The following is an 8553-nucleotide window of genomic DNA, read 5'->3' on the forward strand; positions in this document are numbered from 1 at the left end:
TCACTAAGAGTCGGGTCGAACTTGACGGCACATAACAAACAACAAAACAAATAGAGAGGAGGCATTTTACCCTGTCCAGAAGGAGATCAAGTTCATTCACCACCATAAATCATGAATTGCTTCTCATATTCCAAGTTCTGGGTAAGTACAAGATGTTAGGGTGGTAGTGGTAGAACATCCCCTTTACTAACTGCACTGCTATTTTAATTCTAAATAGACTTCACACCAATTACTGCATATTAATCATACCAATTATAAAACAAAGCATTTATAGGAAGGGCATGATACCAGATAATTGAGATTTAGCAAACTGGCATAAGACCTAATCCCTGTCCTCAAAGATGTTATTACTTAGAGCAATGGTTTTCGCCCATAGATAATGCTGCACTTCAGTGGTATGTGACAGTGTTTGGAGACGTTTTGGGTTGTACCAGGGAGGGCTGTGGCTTGCTACCGACATATAATAGGTACAGGCAGAGGATGCTGTTTAGCAACCTACAATGTACAGAACAGCCCCTTAGGAAAAAAAACAATCAAAATATTAAGAACACTGAGGTTAAGAAACCCTGGACTTAGGTAATAAGATGAATGAATATGTGAAGAATTAGAAAACAAAGTATTTTGTATAGGAGCCATGTATAAAAGCCACACCTGTCTATTAATTTGCCATATTGAGGTGGCTACTGTGTTGCTGTGATGCTGGAAGTTATGTCACCAGTATTTCAGACAAAACCAGAAGCGTCCATGGTGAACAAGTTTCAGTGGCCCTTTCAGAGTAAGTCAGACTAGAAAGAAAGGGCTGGTGATGTACTTTCAAAAACTAACCAATTAAAACCCTGTGGATCACAACAGAATATTTTTCAACGTAGAAGAAGCCTGGTGGTGCAGTGGTTAGGCACTCAGCTACTAACTGAAAGGTTGGTAGTTTGAACCCACTAACCACTCATGGCGAGAAAGATGTGACAGTTTGCTTGCATAAAAATTACAGCCTTGGAAACTCTCTGAGGCAGTTATACTCTGCCCTGTACAGTCACTATGAGTCAAAATTGGCTGAACAGAAATGAGTTTTCTTAGTGCTAGAAGATGAGCCCCCTAAATTGGAAGACAACAATGGATTGAAGCGTGCCAGCAATTGGGGGATGGTGTGAGATGGGCCAGTGCTTTGTTCTGCTGTACATGGATCACCATGAATCAAAACAGAGTTGATAACAACTAATAACAAAAATGTATAAAAATACAATGTTTAGTTTTAATCATAATAGCTAATAACATTCTTGAATCATAATCATGTGCCTATATATCTTAACTCATTTAATTCTTTTTATGCGGGAATATTATTAAATCCACTCTACAGCTGAGAAAGCCATGGACAAGGTGGTTATATTAATTTCTGAGGCCACAGAGTTAATAAATGGTAGAACCAGGATTTGAACCCTTTCAAAAGTGTACTATTTTAACAATTGGCCAAATTGTACAAAAACGGCCAAGAGCTCTTCTAGTAGGAACAGGAATTTTTATCAGATGAAAAGTCTAAATATCTATATATTTATGATTACTAGCTATTCATTGACACAGTGGATATAACAGTGAGGTCAGGTATAGCAAGGGTTGTGAGGCTGGCACAGGACTGGACAGTATTTTGTTCTGCTGTGCACAGGGTTGCTATGAGTTGGAGCTGACTAGATGGCACCTAACAATGACAAAAACAACAACATGATTATTCGCCGTCCTTTCTGAGCTTCAGTTCCCAGAAATGAAAGATTACAATTCTGCAATTTGTAGCCACAGGTACCTCAGAGCACAAGCCAGATGACCTGCTGCTGAAAGTTCACAGCCTTGAAAACCCTATGGAGCAGTTCTACTCTGCATACATAAGGTCACCAGTAGTCAAAATCAACTAGATGGTAAGTAATAATAATAATAACAATTATTTTTAATTTTTAAAAAATTTTATTATTCTGATATTAATCAGATATGATTCTTTCTCAAACCTACCAGTCACTCCTCAGAAGAAAGGTTGAGCAATCTGCTTCCGTAGTGATACTGCCTCGGAAACCCAAGGGGGGGGTCGCTATGAGTCAGGTCTGACTCAAATGCACATAGCAACAACAACAACAACAACAACATTATTTAAAGTAGTTTTAAAAAAGATATTTTGTATTTAGAATTATGAAATTCTTTGTATTGATGAATCACATTATAACTGTTGATGGGGAATATGTCAATGTCTACGGAGAAAATGATGCCTTGTTGTTGTTGTTGTTGTTGTTTGCCTTTGAGTCGGACCCGACTCATAGGGACCTCTACTTGGGTTTCTCAGGCACTATCACTACGGAAGTAGATTGCCCTACCTTCCTTCCGATGAGTGGCTGTTGGGTTTGAACCGCCAGCCTTCTGGTTAGTAGTCAAGTGCCTTAGGCACTATGCTACCAGAGCTCCTGAAAATGGTGTCTACTAGTACTCAATTCAGCTTAGCCTTGAAAATTCTTTAAATGTCCCATAAAAAATAAGGATGTCTGGTATCTGGCACATAATTCCATATGGAAATAAGAACATTTGCATGTACAGTGTACATAGATAGATAAGAGAGTGCTCGTGTAAAATAGACTCTTATTGCACTGTATAGATAAAATACTGGAATAAGGTACAGCATAATGACACAGACTGTTAGTAGATGTGAGATCTGAAACAAACTCATATTAGCAGCCTCATTTCATCATGGTGAGCAGAATTGCCTGCATTATTATTATTTTTTTGCTTTCTCCGGCAAATAGCTTAGCCTGTTTAACTAAAATGACATTTGATGTATGTTTCTTCAAGAAAAAATAATGATGAATCACTGTAATTACTTTTTCTTTTTTATGATTTTTTCCTTTATATCTAAATTCTCCTATTAAAATTAATATTACTATCTTAGATCAGAATGTTCTAACATTCATTTTGCAATTTTCAAAATTTTTCTGGGGTATAACTTTTTGTCAAAGTTCTGTTTTGAGAAATTAGCATTATTATTGTAAAAATAACAAAAAACAAAATATACACTTTGTTATAAATTCTTTCTGAGCTCTATAAGAACTCATGATATCCATGTACACGCCAATGTTTTCTTTTCATTATTTCATTCTGGTTATATATATATATATATATATATATATATATAACAATTACAAATTCAACATTCTTATATGTATTTTTTATGTATAATTTGGAGCTCTGGTAGCATAGTACCTAAGGCATTTGACTGCTAACCAGAAGACTGGTGGTTCAAACCCACCAGCCACTCCTTGGAAAGAAAGTTGGGCAATCTACTTCTGTAGTGATATCACCTTGGAAACCCAAGGAGGGGTTGCTATGAGTTGGATCCAACTCGACGGTAGTGTGTATAATTTAATGACAGAGGCTCTGGTGGTGCAGTGGTTAAAGCACTTGGCTGCTAACCAAAAGGTTGGTGGTCAAACCCACCAGCTACTCTGCCAGTGAAAGATGAGTTAGTCTGCTTCCATAAAGATATACAGCCTTGGAAACCCTATTTTATTCTGTTCTATGAGATTACTGAGAGGTGGAATTGATTTGATGTCAGTGGGTTTGTTTTTCTAGTTTTATTCAGTGACATTGATTATGTTCATCGTGCTGTGCAATTAGCACCACTCTTCATCTTTATATATTTTCACCACTATTAATAGAAACTCAGTTTCCCTTAAGGTAACACCTACCTTTCCCTCGTACTTCTTACTCTTGGTAATCACTAGTAAACTTTGGTCTCTCTATATTTACCTATTTCATATAAGTGAGATCCTACAATATATAACATTTGTGATTGATTTATTTCACTCAGTATAATGTTTTCAAGATTTGTCCATGTTGTAGCATCCATCAGGACTTCATTTCTCTTTATGGCTGAATAATAATGAATGGATCACATTCTGTTGATGGACATTCCAGTTGTTTCCTCCTTTCACTATTGCGGAAAGTACCACAGTGAATGTTGTTGTACAGTCTCTGTTTGTGTTCCTATATATTTAGGATTGGGATTGCTGGGTCAACTGGGAGTTTAACTCATCGAGGAACCACCATTTTCTTTCACAGTGGCTGCATCATTTTGCATTCCCAACAGAAATGCAATATTGTGATTATTCATTGAATAAGATACAAGGTGCTTGAAAAAATAATCAGTAGCAATTGTTTAACATCACAGCTGCCTAAGCCAAAAATACCAGCTTGTGAAAACAATAGGCTGACAAAAAATAAAAAAACACTTAAAGAGAAAAACTGGGGACTGCATATTCTAAGGTTCTAGAAACACATGCATACATGGAGGGCTGTGTTCAGGAATTACCTGAGAAGTCCTTAATCTCTCATCTTTGATTGACCTTGAAGCTCAATGGAAATAAGAAGTTAAGTGAAGACCAAAGCAGAGTTTAAAACTGCAAGATCATTGACATTGTGGTCCAATATACATAAAGCCCCTTGACAAAAGATGAGATATTTGATGGTTCAAGGCATTTAAGAAAATCTGTTTAGTGATTAGCTGACCATTATGCAACTAAAGCCAAGACTTCAGCAGCAAATGACAAAGAATAGAGACTTAACAGAATTAGTCCAAGAAAGTTACTAAACAATCAAACAATAACAATAACAATCCTGGAGTTGGGGAATTGCGGGAGGATAAGACTTCCAGAATTATTTAAAATATCCAATTTTCAACAACAACCAAAAATATGAGATGTACAAAGAAACAGAGAGCATGTTCGATAAACAATAAAAGAAGTAGTACAAAATTCTCCTGAGGAAGCCCAGAAAGTGGGATTATCATATACAATTTTAAATCAACTTCTATAACTATTCAAGGAATTAAAAGAAACCACGTCTAAAGAATTAAAGGAGATTATTAAAATTATGTTCCAGAACATAAGAGATGGAAATTATAAACAAAAAACAAATACAAAGGCTGGAACTAAAAAGTATAAATACTGAAATGAAAAATTCCCTCCCACCACTGCCATCGAGTTGAACCTGACTCACAAAGACCCCTCCTTGGGTTTCCAAGGCAGTATCACTACGGAAGTAGATTGTTCAACCTTCCTACTGAGGAGTGGCTGGTGGGTTTGAACTGCCAGCCTTCTGGTTTGTGGTCAAATGCCTTAGGCACTACGCTGCCAGAGCTCCTGAAAAATTCCCTAGAGAGACTAAATAGCATATCTGAGCTGGGAAAACAAAGGTTCAGACAACTTGAACATAGGTCAGTTGAGATAATACCCAGGCTGAGAATAAACGAAAGAAGAATGAAGAAAATATTATAGAAGCTCAGAGATTGGTGGAACCTATCAAATATTCCAACATGTGTGTAATGTAAGTTGCAGAAAGAGAAGACAGAGAAAGAGCATAAAGAATATTTGAAAAAATCAATGGTCCAAAACTTTCCAAATTTAATTGAAAACATTAATCTACCTCTACACAAACCTCAAGAACAACAATATCTCTGAGTAGAATAAAGTCAGAGAGATCTACACCTAGACACATCATAGTAAAACTGTCAAAAGTCAAAGACAAAGAGACAATCTTCAAGCATCAAGAGAGGAGTAGCATCAACTACAAAGTTTTATCAATAAGATTAACAGTCGGCTTCTCATCAGAAACCAAGGAGGCCAGAAACAGTTGGATGACATATTAAAAATCCTTACAAATAAAAGCGGGTCAACCAAGAAATCTATAATCTGCAAAACTATCTTTCAAAAATGAAGGAGAAATTATATTCTCTAAAACAAACAAATCTAGCAAATCTATCCTTCAGGATATAGTAAAGGACATCATTCACACCAAAATCAAAGGACACTGGAAAATAACTCAAATGAACATAAATAAGTAAAGAACAATCATAATGGTAAATATAATCAATAAAAAGTCAATATAAATCTATCTTTGTAATACTTTTCTTCTATCTGATTTAAAGGCAATTGCATAAAAGAATAATTATGAAACTATCTTGATGGCTTTATAATGTATAAAGATGTCATTTGTCTAACTAAAGAAGCACAAAAGTGAGGAAAGGGAACCAAGCTGCTGGAGCAAATTTATTGTATACTATTGAAATTAGGTTAGTATCAATCTAAACCAGATCAATCTGAACTGTTGTTGTTATTATGTGCCATCGACCTGACTCATAGCAACTTCTCCTTGGGTTTCTGAGGCAGTATCACTATGGAAGTAGATTGCCCCATCTTCCTTTCGAGGAGTGGCTGATGGATTTAAGCTGCCAACCTTTTGGTTAGTTGTCAAGTGCCTTAGGCACTATGCTACCAAAGCTCCCTAGTCTGAACTAGATGGGTTTAAAGGGGCTCTGGTGGTGTAGGGGTTAAGGATTTGGCTGCTAACCAAATGGTCACTGGTTCAAACCCACCAGCCACTCCATAGAAGCAAGATAGGGAAGTTTGCTTCTCTAAAGATTTACAGCCTTGGAAACTCAATGGGAGGTGCTGTGAATTGGAATTGAATTGACCCCATGGCAATGAGTTTGGTTTTGATTCAGACTAGCCGACTCGACGGCAAACAACAACAACAACAACAACAGTTTAAGTTAAGATGTTAATTATAATTGTCAAGGCAGAAGCTAATATGTTAACTTAAAACTATAGTTAGGAGCTCTGGTAGCATAGTGGCTAAGGCACTTGACTGCTAACCAGAAGGCTGGCGGTTCAAACCCACCAGCCACTCCTCGGAAGGAAGGTTGGGCATTCCTACTTCCATAGTGATACTGCCTTGGAAACCCAAGGAGGGGTCGCTATGAGTCGGGGCCGACTCGACGGCAAACAACAACAACAACAACAATAGTTAAGATTCAAAATGGAGTCTTGCCAGTGAGCAGCACACTTTTTCCCTCTGGCATGCAAGGACTTGGAAAACTAGACACAACAATTTGAATTAGGAACTTTGGTGCTCTGAATCAGAGTGCACCAAACACAGAAGAGCAGAATTGGAGGAAAGGCACAGGGCGATTATTTAGGAAAGAGTTACTGGTGGAGGACATATGGGCACCCGAGAGAGGCATTGGAAACTTTCCTGGGGCAATCACTGTCTGCTGGGCAAGGGTAGCCTCCTGAGATCCCCGAGCCAAGAAGGAGGACACCTTATAACAGCATACCAGTGACCACTCTAATATTTCAGTGGGCAGCAACAGAGACCTGCCTCCAACAGCTGATTTTGTTGGTAATTTGGGTCATCTGGATGCAGGTGGGCATGGGCACCACCGCTGAGATATAGGCGGAGAACTCACTGTTGCAACAGGAAGGCTAGCTCCTTCCCTTCCCAGTGGGTCACAGAGTGGGCTGGGGTCAGACTGGGAGACATCATGCTTTTCTTTGAGATCAGGATGGCAGGTCACTAGCAGGTAATCCCCTGAATCCAACACAGCTGAAATTGCACGCTTCTTTGGTGCCACAGGTGGGCAGTATCACAGACAAACTCCAGAGCCGGCCATTAGCGGTCTGGCAAGATTGTGTCAGCACTGCGGACAGATGGGACAGGGAGAACGAAGAAACCACAGTCCTGGGAATTTTGCCTGGGAGCCATTGTTTGGTGCTGTGGGGCCACAGAGGCAGGGTTTTTGAGTGTTCCTGAAATTGGTGGAAAGTTGCGATGCTCTAACAATAGAAATCTTCCCTAAGGTTGAGCCACAGTCTTGCAAATAAACATGTCATCAATAATAGCCTGCTCAAAGCCCTAGAAACCGACCTTAGCAAGACCAAGCTTTCCTTCTTCTGCTCCCACCTTCTCCACCAATAACTTCACTCATTCAATAGAAGAAACCATATTCAGCCAATTACCATAAAATATCCCGCTTCAAACATTAAACCCTCTCTACCACAAACAGAAACACTTTTCCACACTCCACACAGTGATTCCACCATCACAAAGAAAACAGCAGACCGACCCAACACACCTGAATCAATAATAAAATAAAATATACCAGCTTCACCTTTTCAAAACATTAAACCATAAAACCAAGATAAAACAAATCAAAATGTAACCAGCAGCTAGAGACAACCTAAAGAGACATCACTGTACAAGATTACAGGGACTTAAGAAGAGATTCTGCTTTCCAGTAACTCCAAGAACTCTCCAGACCAGCACTGCACAACTGAAAAGTTTCTAGTTTACACCTTCTTTTTTTTTCTTTTTTCTCTCATGGTTAACCCCGTCTCTTGTATTTTTGTTTGTTTGCTTGTACTGTTTGTTTCTTTGTTTGTTTTCTTTCTTCATTATTCTCCTTCTCTACCTTTTACTCTCAGTGACCTATCCCTAGATATTGCAGATTTACCTCTTTTCTTCTTCTTTTCTCCCCTTTTTCTTTTTTTGGGTTACTGGACCTGTGTGATTTCAGGGTGCACTTTTTGTCCATGTGCTTTTAGCTTTTTCAATGGTTATTCAATTGTAATTTTTGCCTAACTGACTAGGAGACAGCAACAGTTCCTATAAGATACAAGTACACCCACACCTCCTGCAACTTTACTTACTGAGCAAGAGCCAGCACCTCCTTCTCCACCAATGGGCCAATGA

This window comes from Orycteropus afer, unplaced genomic scaffold (assembly GCF_000298275.1).
Source record: "Orycteropus afer afer isolate SDZICR_OR568_19922 unplaced genomic scaffold, OryAfe1.0 scaffold00180, whole genome shotgun sequence".
NCBI classification, from domain to species: Eukaryota; Metazoa; Chordata; class Mammalia; order Tubulidentata; family Orycteropodidae; genus Orycteropus; species Orycteropus afer.